This window comes from Drosophila tropicalis, unplaced genomic scaffold (genome assembly GCF_018151085.1).
Source record: "Drosophila tropicalis isolate 14030-0801.00 unplaced genomic scaffold, ASM1815108v1 contig_9, whole genome shotgun sequence".
NCBI lineage: Eukaryota > Metazoa > Arthropoda > Insecta > Diptera > Drosophilidae > Drosophila > Drosophila tropicalis.
In genome coordinates this window covers 636,558-649,192 of record NW_027173398.1, presented here as the reverse complement: position 1 = coordinate 649,192, position 12,635 = coordinate 636,558, and the positions used below count along the sequence as shown (strand labels likewise).

General features: G+C 38.2%; 1 long non-coding RNA gene across 1 annotated transcript; it reads right to left on the bottom strand.

Annotated features, from left to right (window-relative positions):
• Window positions 1–3,733: 3,733 nt before the first annotated feature.
• LOC137586108 (uncharacterized) lies at window positions 3,734–5,116 on the bottom strand. Its single transcript, XR_011033688.1, has 3 exons — window positions 4,378–5,116; window positions 3,975–4,299; window positions 3,734–3,900 (listed from the first exon to the last, which is right to left on the bottom strand). It is a non-coding gene; the product is annotated as an uncharacterized lncRNA (long non-coding RNA).
• Between the last annotated feature and the right edge of the window lie 7,519 nt (window positions 5,117–12,635).

Sequence of the window (12,635 nt, the reverse complement as noted above, 5' to 3'; positions counted from 1 at the left end):
CTCCAATGCTCAATAGCATGTGGAGTGGAGTGAGGAAAAATAAGTCTTCTCCTCTTCGAATTCCAGAATTCCCCCTCGGGCCCGCCGAAAATAGCGGATTTATTTGAAGTGAAGTAGGGGGCCCGAACATGGTTACCCCCGGGCCCTGATTTTCTCTCTGCGGCCCTGGTAATGTGAACAATTAACAACGCACAATTAACAGCGCACAATTCACAGCAAAACACGCATGCGCTCTTCTTCTTCGCGGCGCGTAAAAATGATCATTTATTGCCATTTTCTAAAAAAGTCTCAACTTTGGGCGACTCTAGCACCCATAAAACTCAACCGGTTTCGAAAATTTTCTGTATTCATAATCTGTGAAGTATTCTATATCGATTTCATATTTCACTCTTGGCAAACGCGATTGCGAAAAAATTGATTTTTTTAATGCTATCCGTGCAGGGACCCAACTGTGCGTCGTTCCGTCAATTTTCTATCATTCGGAAGCCGAAAACGTGTCCACTTACCGTGGTATTCCTGCTGCTTACTGAATCTTCATTCGTGGTTTTCCATCCAACTCCACCAGCGTCTTGGCGCTCCAGAATGTTGCCATCGCCCATCCTGAGAAATGTTCAGCGGTGCAATTGCAACTTGTTGTAAAAGGGCGGCATTTTGACGCCACCGCCTGAACAGCAAGGCGCTTCACAGTGCGCCCATAGGCCAAAAGTCAAAAAAATAAATCACAAAATATGTTGACAAAATGTAATCATATTGTCTAATAAATGTCCAAACTACTGAATGGCAACCCTATTTTATTTGGATTTGCAACGGGACATTCTAAAAATAGCATTGAAATCATGAACACGTGTTCGTTTTCGCGCAGCTGCAGCGCTCAGTAAGCTTTTTACACTTTTAAAGTTGCACTTCAAACAGGTCGGACGTCATATTGAGTGTACTAAATTTAATTGTCTAACATGAATTTTGAAGTTGAAGGTATTTACTTTAAATTCTGATATTAATAATTAGCCAACTAATTAAAATGTTGTTGTGTAATCAATTTATTTGTTGTAATCTTTTTTAAGTGTTTTCTGAATGTCTTTTTTATGTTTAGTTAGATTTTTAGTTGCGATAACACAAAATTTCACAACGGAGTTATATTTCATTGTAATTGTCTGACCTTTACGGTAATACATGCGTTCAGTTTAGCTGCGGAAATTTGCGGATGTCTGAACTAACGTAAAACCAGAGGGCCGGGGCTAACTTTGACCGCTTCAAAGTTTGTATACCCTTGCAACCTTTTTGGAAACTCTTTCCTTACCTATTAGCCATCAATGTGGAAGAACGTTTTATCTAAAAAGGCTTATCTTTGCGAAAGAATGGCCTACAATCATAGGAAATAACGAAGATATTGACCAAAGTCACAGTTTTCCACCGATCGTTCCTATGGGAGCTATATGATATAGTCACCCGATCTTTATCAAATTCGACACAGTCATTAACAGATATACTAAACTAACAAATGTTTAATTTGAAAGCAATCGCGGTAAAAGTAACGAAGTTATTTACAAAAGTCACTGTTTTCGACCGATCGTTCCTATGGGAGCTATATGATATAGTCACCCGATCTTTATCAAATTCGACACAGTCATTAACAGATATACTAAACTAACAAATGTTTAATTTGAAAGCAATCGCGGTAAAAGTAACGAAGTTATTTACAAAAGTCACTGTTTTCGCCCGATCGTTCCTATGGGAGCTATATGATATAGTCACCCGATCTTTATCAAATTCGGCACAGTCATTAACAGATATACTAAACTAACAAATGTTTAATTTGAAAGCAATCGCGGTAAAAGTAACGAAGTTATTTACAAAAGTCACTGTTTCCGACCGATCGTTCCTATGGGAGCTATATGATATAGTCATCCGATCTTGATCAAATTTGGCACAGTCGTTTATAAGCGTAATAAACTCTCTAATATTAAGTTTCACGATAATAACATAGAAAATTACGAAGTTATTGAGAAAAGTCACTGTTCGTGACATTGGGGTTTGTATGGGAGCTATATGATATAGTGGTCCGATCCGGCTGAATCCGAGATATACAACGCCTGCAGTATATACAAGCCTAGGTGCAAAATTTCAGCTCTGTAGCTCTTACAGTCTAGGAGGAGTTTGCGTTGATCCAGACGGACGGACGGACGGACGGACATGGCTATTTGAACTCATCTCGTCGTGCTGATCAAGAATATATATACTTTGTATGGTTGGAGATGCTTCGTTCTATGCGTTTCACACTTCTGACCAAAATTAATATACCCTTTTTGCAAGGGTATAAAAACCAACGACGTCTTACATTATTCAAGGTCAGTTTTGCGCTGCAAAACATCTGTTTGACGAACTGTGCTGTTGTTTTTCATTCTGTCTTCGTTGTTTGTGGTTATGTTTCAGTTTGCGAATTCATTTATTAAGTATATTTATTTTGAATTTTATAAGTGTGTTTTTGTACGCATGTTTATCTTCGATCGTTGGTGCAAAGAAAATGGAACGAATGCTGAAAAAGTAAAGAGAATCATTGAAATGGTAAACAAAGAAATTGAAATAAAAGGCTACGTTACCGACCTGGATGATGTGACGAAACGAATTACGTACATATGTAAAAGAATAGCAACTTTTTGGGGAAAGTACGATCGCAAGAAATGTTCAGTGATTAAATATCCACAACATGTTTAGTTTCTGACATTATGATTGAAGTTGAACCTAATTTGGCGCTGACTATGGTGGACGGTAAAATTTGTAGTGCTCTAAGCCAAACATCTTCTTGTAAATGTTACATATGCAACGCAAAGCCGACAGAAATGAACGACTTGGAAAAATGTTTAGGCAAGAAGAATGACGAAGAACGTTAAGCACCGTTGCACTCATACATAAGATTTTTTGAATATTTTATACACGTTTCCTACAGATTGGAATTAAAAATTTGGCGAGTTTCTACTTCAGAAGAGAAAGCTGCTTTTCGAAGTAGAAAAGCTAAAATACAAGCAGACTTCCGAACGAAAATGGGACTGATAGTTGACCGACCAAGATGTGGAGGAAGTGGGACATCCAACGACGGAAACACAGCAAAAAAAATTGTTTTTCCAATACAACATTGTCTGCTCAAATTGCAGGATTAGATGAAATGATGAAAAATGAATGTTTTACTTAGGTGCTCATCATTATTGCAATGCATATCATCTGGTTATAAAATAAACATAGAAAAATTTGGAGATTATGCACTTGACACGACAAAACAACTAATTAAGTTGTACCCATGGTACTATATGCCACCATGTGTACATAAAGTTCTGGTACATGCCCTTGTATGCGCTTGTATCCATAGGTGAATTATCTGAAGAAGCGTTTGAATAAATAATTTCCTTTATTTTTGTACTTTATTTTTTATAGTTTTCTTTCTTAGCGTACGTCTATAGGGATGGTGGCAAGGAATATGTATGACTTGAGACATCTTTTATTACTTATTAATTTTTTATACAAATTTGGAAAAAATTTCAAAATGATATCTCCATAACAAAAATTTTTTGTCTCTCGCTCTATACAAGCGCGAACACTGTAGTGAGTGTAACTTTTGAAGGAGGTTGAATATGATCAATTTTTTTTATTTAAGTTATTTTTATTGAATTTTGGAAAAAGTTTCAGATTTTTATCTCGTCTAGAAGTACTTTTGGCCACACGCTCCACTGTGCGCTTGTGATTGGATTTTCCTCAAGAAAAGCCGGTCACACTGATAGGAGTGTCAGGCAGTTCTCCCGTATATCGCCATACATCAAAACCGCAAATTTCCGCTCGCCTTCGAATTTTCATAATTTTTTTCAAGTTTTCTTTCATCTTGCAATAAGTTGTGCGTGAGTGTTTTCTTATCTATAAGAGAATATAAGTTTCTTAAACGAAAATCCCGCGAAATTTAATTCAAACCAAACCCCCGAAGAACTCACCCTTATACCAACATAAGCGGTCAAAAGATTTGGCCAACTGACAAGTTTTTATGCAACCGAAGTATTCCGTCCTACAAATATTTAGCTACTTCTTTATCTAAGGATAAACCTTTTTTACGTTTTTATACCCTTGCAAAAAGGGTATACTCATTTTTGTAAAAAGTGTGCAACGCATCGAAGGAAGCATCTCCGACCATATTAAGTATATATATTCTTGATCAGTACGACGAGACGAGTTCATATAGCCATGTCCGTCCGTCTGGATCAACGCAAACTCCTCCTAGACCGTGAGAGCTACAGAGCTCTCGTACTACACTATTTGGCCCTGGTATATAATAGTTTATAATGCAGCCCTTGCCAAGACTGAACATTTATGCGAGTCATAAAAATGATTCAAAATTACCTTATTCTGATAGAGAACCTCCACAGCAAGGTAACCAATTAGGCCCACTGAAAGAAGAATGAGCATAATATATAGTTTCTCTTGCACGCATAGCCAACTTGAGTAAGTGAAACCAAGAACAAATCCTGTGGCTTCGAAAAGGCGGTAGTTAGAGAATGCTGCCTCCTTGTGTCGGCGAAAGAGTAAGCCGTAAAAACCATTTATCTGAGTAACCCAGACGGCATCACCAATGCCCCAAAGCCCAGCAAGGACATAGAATATAAATGGGTTATCTGGCGTCGGGCGAAAATGCAATTTAAAACCAATGAGCATAATGTCCACAGTCGCAGCTATAAATATGATCATTGAGCGTCCTATATACTTCATGGCCATACCAAAGATGAGACATGATATGGAATCACCTACTCCCCACGTTATCATGACATATCCGATCATTCCAACACCCATTACACACGCTACATATGCCTGTGTATACTCCGCTGCTATCCAGGCTTGCTCGAGTCCTATATATATGGTAAGTGGAATAAGCATTTGTTGATTGGGTCGCTTCATTTGCCGAAATGTAGCCAATATAAAGCTTTTTGTAGTCTTTTGGTTGGCCTGAGATCCTTTGCGACCCTCTCCATACCGTTTTAGTGGATCTAAAAATAAGGCTAAAAAAATAATCGAGACAAGAAGACATGGTATGTATATCATGATCAGCAGAAATACGCCCTCTGGATTAGGCTTATTTATGGGTTTGCCATCATCATTGCAAAATCGTGCACCACAGTTTGAAAAATCTTCGGTTTCATTTAGTTCCACTAAAGATTCCGTAGAAAGAGCTATTAATTCAAAAGAGAATGATTAACATGTTAGGCAACTATATCTGAGCACAGAGGAAAATATAATGGGTTCCTTGGATTAATATGTCGTAGGAATATGCTAAAGGACATTAAAAAATAAAGAGGCAGACTTAATGTTTTTAGACATTGGCCATGTTAACGCATTTGGAAAGGCATGTAAATACATAGATGCCGCCTCCACCTTTTATTTCCCAATTCTTTTCATCGGCTGGCACATCAAAGTTGGTAACGAGACAAAAATACTCAGACGGCATCCGGCCAAAAAGCAAGTTTTACACAAACTTCACTACTCGACGATTCAACCCTTTTTTTTTGTTAGTATATTCTAATCTTTGAGCTGCAGTGTACAGATCTCCTTGTTTTTGCCTTTTTAACTCTAGACTGCACGCAATGCCAAAATCGCCTTTTTAAAACGTGCTTGTAATTCGTCCAGTCATGAACATAATGAATAACAAATGTATGTTTTGGAAAAAAACTTACTGTACAAAATTTGAAGTAAAAATCTTGGAAACTGTCTAACAAACTTTTGATAGTTTGTCCTTTATAGACTCTAAATTGATATGAGATATGGAGTTGAGGACTGCATGAATAAATAAAACAGATAATTTTCTGATGCTTGGAAAAACATTCTCATGGGTGTCACAGAAACCAATAACAACCCTGGGATGGTTATCCCAAAAGCAAATGTCGTTTGTCATTTAAAATCTCCCAGCTCTTTCTTCAACATTTAGATAATATGTTATGGGCCAAATAATTGATAAACAACAATACTGCTGTTACCGTTGGTGCTGGCTCGTTAGCTAGAAAATTAGCTGGGAATATGGCGGGAAAGAAACGAGGAGAACCGAGCTAGTTCTGGGAGCGGTTCCGGTTCCGGGAACAAAATTTGAATTTTTAGGAATCTAAGAGAGTGGTGGAGTTGAATTTTTTTTTGGAAAAAAGAGGAAGAGGACCAAGAAGGAAAAAAAGAGGAGTCGAGTTCGAGAGGGCACGTGGAAAAGAGTTGTTCCAGAAAAAAAAAACTGAAAAGTGCGGGTGCCCTTGGAGGGGCATCTCCCCATCCTTGAAGACCAAGAATTGCAAGCGAGACGCAGGACGCACTCACAGGAGCCTTCGGACAGGCAATTCGACGGGATCCAATCGGCCACCCAGGTCCGGGTGCTCCAAGTTTTTTTTTCCTCCATTTAACCTCAAAATTAGACTGTTAGAATAAGTGATTGTATTTTGTTTACTTATTTTATTTATTAAATTTATATTTTGTATTATCAGTAGGTGTTGATTGATTGAATGTCTTTTATTGTATGAATTTGGTTTTCTTAGCTATGAAATGAGCTATAAGAGTATGAGTTATGCATGCACATATGTATATTAGCGGTCAGTATGGGAAACATGCTGACCCGGCTCTAAGCGACGAATGCAATGAGTGCATATCATATTACGTTTGCACTTGAAATGTGTGCAATAACTTGGCACGCTGTCGCTGAGTGACAAAGACAATGCCCTATGCATATTCGGCTAACAAAGTGTTGCCGCTCAATATTTATGTGGAGTAATAAGAACTCGTATGTGCATACACTATACTACATATCCCTCCTTTTGAAAAATAACGTAATTTCATGAAGTTATTTTTATTCTTATATTTAGAATTAAAAGAACTCTGACACAACAGCTTTAGATGACAACTTTAGCGACTTTACGACTTTAACAACTTTAAATACAACTTAATCAACTTTTTGTACATCTTTTGCTTTTACGTCTGGTCTCTATCGTTCCTTCTGTCGTTCTCTCTTCTTACTACCGATGATGCCACACTGTCGAACCGCATCCAGGGCTGCCATCTCTCCGCACATATGTACCCATATGACACTACATTCGGTCATCCTGAAAATCATCTGCCTCAGATGATCCTTCGAGATCGCTTTCCTCGTTGCTCTCCATATAACGCCAAAGCTTAATGTTGTCTTCACTGGTGGACGTCTGATTTGGACCCTGAAATTCAGCAGACTTTTTTGACTTCATACCTTCCATTTCTCTTCACTTTGATGATTTCGTATGGACCAATGAATTTACTCGACAGCTTCTTGCACGAAACGAACTGTGTGACTTTAAAAGCTACTAGGTCGCCCAACTGATAACCGTGGCATGGCTTACGTCTCTGGTCGTAATGGCGCTTGTATCTGGTCTGTGCCTCTAATATTTGCTGTCTTGCTTCTGCTCTTATTTGATTTCGCTCATTTTGAAGTCCATCTAGTAGTTCTTCTTCCAGAATTCTTTGTAACTCAAGATCTGATTCATTTCTCATTTTCAATCCGAACATAACTTCAAAAGGTGTAAACTTGGTCGACGAGTGAACATTCGAGTTTATAGTACGTTGTACCTGTGCAGTGTACCTGTACCACTTCTGAGGCTCTGCAGCTGACATCTTGGCTTAGACAGAAATTATGACTCTGTTGACTCTCTCTATTTGTCCGTTCCCTCTTGCAACTCCTGTAGTTGTTTCGACGTGTTCGATCTTATGGTTCGTACAAAATTCCTTAAAATGTTTAGACGTAAGTGCTGCACCTCTATCGCTGATGATACGACGCGGATTTCCAAAAATTGTGACCCAATCAGTTAAGTGTTTAACAACTTCAGAGGCATCTGTCGATTTTGTAGGATATAGCCATGTATATTTAGAAAATCCTTCTACGACTGCGAATATGTACTTGTAGTTCTTCGAAGTTGGATCCAATGACCCTAAATGATCAACGTGTAGCGTCTCCAATGGAACTTCTCCTTTATCAATGCAATGTAAAAAATCCTCCCCCCAACTTTCTGTTGTGCGTTATGCACTGAACCCAATTTGCGATGAACTGACCAACTTTTTTCTCCAAATGCGGAATATAATAATCTTGTTGAATAGCATGCTTTGTTTTTTGAACACCCATATGTCCAAAGTTGTGAGTATTCCATATAATCTCATTTTCCATGCTTTTCGGGACTGCTAACAAATCCATTCCATCGACCTGCTTATATAAAAGTTTATTTTTAACTTTAAAATCGGCATACGGCTTGTGTTGTAAAATCTCGAATACTGCTGCGAACTTTTCATCATTACTTTGTGCTTTTAGCATCTGCGCGCGTACTTCTGTTGTGACAATCATTACTGGAAAGCGACTTAAGCTATCGACAGGCTTCATACTATCGCCGGCGCGATGTTCTATTTTATAGGAAAAATCTTCCAAGTGCATCATTCATTGTACGACTTGTCGGGGCATATCCTTCTTCGCTGCTGCCATTTTGAAAGCTGCACAGTCTGTGACCAGAACAAACACGATCCCCATCAAATAATGGCGCAACTTCTTCGTAGCTAGATATGCTGCCTTGACCTCTAGAAAATAACTGTGTAACTTTTCCTCCTGATCGCTTGTTTTCTTGCGCCAATAAAATACAGGGTGCCACTTATCATCATGTTTCTGTAAGAGCGTAGCACCAAATCCGTTTTTTGATGCATCTACATGTAATTGCGTTTCAGCTGAGTGTTTGAAAATTTTCAAAACTGGTTCATTCATCAGACTTTCTTTTAATTTTTCCATCGCTTTTATTTGAGGACTGTCCATTCTAAACTCTGCATCTTTATTTAGCAACGTGGTCAGCGGGTTTGCTATTAATGCATAATTACGAATGAATTTTCTATAGTAGCCTGTTAGTCCTAAAAATGCCTGAACACCTTTGATATTTTTCGGCAACCGGAAATTTTTGACTGCCTTGACTTTCTCTTTACCCGGACATACTACTCCATCTTCTATTTCGTGGCCCAGAAAATTGATTCTTCTTTTTACAAACTGTCATTTCGACCATTTGATCTGCAAACCATATTGTCGTGCTTCTTCTAAAACAGTCTTAACATTATCCAAAAATTTTTCTGCTGTAGAGTCGAATACCACGATATCGTCAACATAAATTTCCATAATTCCTGCATTTATTAGCTTCTGGAAAATGTTGTAAATGAATCTTACAAAAACTGCTGGGGAATTACAAAACCCAAAAGGAGCTTTATTAAATTAAAAAAGCCCTTGCTTTGTCACGAATGCTGTATATTTACGACTTTCTTCTTCTATGTCAACGTGGAAAAATCCGTTTTTAAGATCCATGACTGTAAAATATTTTGCTTGTTGCATTTTCTCTAGCACATCTTCAACGATTGGAACTGGAAATCTATCTTTCAATACGAGCGTGTTTAATTTTCGATAATCTATGCACAGTCTGTGCGATCCATCTTTCTTTTTTGCTAGCACTACTTTGCTTGCCACGTCTGAGTTGGACTGACAAACGATTTCTTGATTTAGCCACTCTTCTACTTGGTCTTTTACAATTATCTGTTCATTTGCAGATAGACGACTGGGACTTTCTCTAAATACGATATTATTACAATGTGGCAGTATAGTTAGTTAGTTAGTTAGTTAACTTTATCGGGCAACTTAACGGGTTATCTTTCGGCTTATAGATCTTAATTAATCCAGCGACTGTATCAGCATATTTTGGTTTTACATCAATTTCATTTACAGAGCTTACCACATTTAAAACGTTCAATTGGTTCTTCTCATCAGCGTGGAGTCTAAATGTACATTCGTTGGGATCCATCATCACCGTAAACTTTTTGACGAAGTCGTATCCAATAAGTACATCAGCTTCTCATTTGGAGTTAGGGACGATCAGTATTTTGTGTTCTGTACTCAATCCATCTACCTTGACTGTAGTAGTAACCTCGCCTATAACCTCTGTCGCAGAAAATACCACTTTATTTATATTTATTAAATATAAATATAAGTATTTTTCGGTAATATAGCTTAAATATTATTTAAGCTATATTACCGAAAAAATACCATTTCTGTTCATGAATCTAGTATATAAGTCAATTATCATTTTTGTGGTATAAAGAAATGGTCACACTCTGTATAAAAACGATGGCGAAGAAAAACGTGCCTAAAAGAATAAAACAATAGAGCTCTCTAAAAAAAAATATATAATAAAAAACCACGGCCAATTCCACAACATAAAAATTGGTCCTTCGAGCCGGATCATTAACGCGCATAATACAGTCCACAATAGTTAATAAAAATGTGGAGTTGGCCAAAAGTGGTAGAAAAGAAATTGGAGGCGTTGAAGTCGCAAGAATTGCGCGACGTTCATTTCGCCATATATACAAAATTTGTTAGAGATAATTTCGTGAAGCGCGAACTACGAAAATTCAAGGGTTTACCTTACGATTCCAAAAAGAGGCTGGAACACATCGACTGCATCTCGAAAGAGCTGGGCGCTTTGCAACGAGTATGCCAATTCCTAGAAATTTCGTTGCAAGAAGGGATAGACTGTACCGAGATGGCCTCAAAAATTTATGACGCCATTTCGTACGAAACTTCTGGCAAATCAAGCGGGAACGTCATACAAGCATCAAACGCGAACCAGTTCGAAAACATGAACCAGTTGGAAGTACTAAGGAGAATAGAAGCAATCGATGTAGAAAACGTGGAACTTCAAGACGAAATCTCAAAAAAGGAAATATTGATGCTTGGTGTAAAAAGAAGACAGCTAAGCAAAGCCCAAACTGGGGGCGCTTCTGCTGACGTCATCGAAGAGCATGAATATGAAATACAACAGCTGTCATTAGAGGTGAAAGTTCTGAATGCACGCGCGGAAGCTTTGGTGAGCAAAAAACATACTTTGAACACTACTGTAGCACTGATTCGTTCGTCTACCTCCTCCCAAAAATCTGTCATGTCTGATGGAGACCACCCGATAAATGAATCGTTATCGATCTCCAACGGCGACAACAACATACAAAGCACTGTAATCACCATGTTAGCCAGACAAAGCTTAGGCAATAAAAATCTGGAATTTGACGGTTCCTCTCATTTGGCTTGGCGACATTTTAAGACGCAATTCATAAAATCGGGGAGCGAGTGTCAGTATTCTGGAAAAGAGGATTTATATCGTCTCGATAAGTCACTGAAAGGGGCAGCGCGTAAGAAGGTTGACATTTTGTTGATGTCGGCCAAGGAGCCATCGAAAATTCTAGCCATTTTGGACAACATATACGGAGCTCCAGAAAATGTGGCGTTCGAACTGATGGCAAAAGCACAGGAAATAAAATATGTAAAGGAAATTGGAGATTTTCACGAGTTCAACTGCTCTGTTCAAAATATCAATTCAGCGCTGGAGTTTGTACAATGCAAGTTTATCGATACACAAAAGTTGCTTGCAACCCTAATTGAGCGGCTAGATGAAAGTTTTCTTCGAGAATGGGGATCATTTTTAACCGCTCGAAAATTAAGAGCTGCAGAATGTAATTTTGAAATATTTGCTGAATGGACGCAGGAGCAGTCGAGATTGTATCATGATATATGTTTCTATAAGAAGATAATTACAATCAATAACGTAGATAATGAAGCACAAAAGAAATTCGGATTACAAATTCAATCACAAAAGGTTACACAAACTCGCTCAACCAGCAAGTGTTTTATTTGTGATGAGGACAAGCATTCCCTTGATAAATGTAGTAAGTTCAGAAAAGCAGAAGTGAAGAAACGGTGGGATTACGCAAACACAAGTAACGCCTGCTTCACATGCCTAAAATTTCATAAGGGACAATGCAATAATCGTGAGCAATGCAAGATCGACAACTGTGAACGATATCATCATCGCTTACTACATAAGGCAAAACAGCCTCATCTACAATCCTTGCCGCAAGCTATTAGCGGATGCATTCAAGAAGTTCAGGAAGCAGCAATTCTTAAAATGTTACCAGTTATATTACGTGGTCCAACTGGTGAAAATGAAATTCTGGCTTTTCTCGACGATGGGAGCACAACAACAATGTTGGATATTAATGTAGCACGTGAGGTCGGAATAATTGGGAAACCTGAACCGTATTGCTTTGGATGGACTGAAGGAATGTCTAGATATGATGAAACTTCAGAAATCGCAGATATTGCTATTACTGGCGATAGCAAAATTCAGAAGCTTCAAAATGTACGTCTTATCAAGGATTTGAATTTACCAACTCAACGAATCGATTACGAAGCTATACAGAAAGAATTTCCATATACAAAAATGGCAAAATTGAACTCGATTCGGAATCTTCAGCCTCATCTCCTCATTGGACAACGACATGCAACACTCCTTACAACTCAAACCATATTAAATGTAGATCCAAAGGGTCCGATTATGGCAAAAACCAAGCTCAGATGGGTCATACACGGTCCAATAAAAGCAAAAGTAAGAGAAGCAGACTTTGTATGCTGCCACATCGAAGATGAACATCTGGGCGATATGCTTAAAAACCAATTTAGCATAGAAGGATTTGGTGTCTGTAAACCAGCAACGGACAAAACTAAATCAACAGAAGAAAAATTGGCTATTAGCAAGATATCC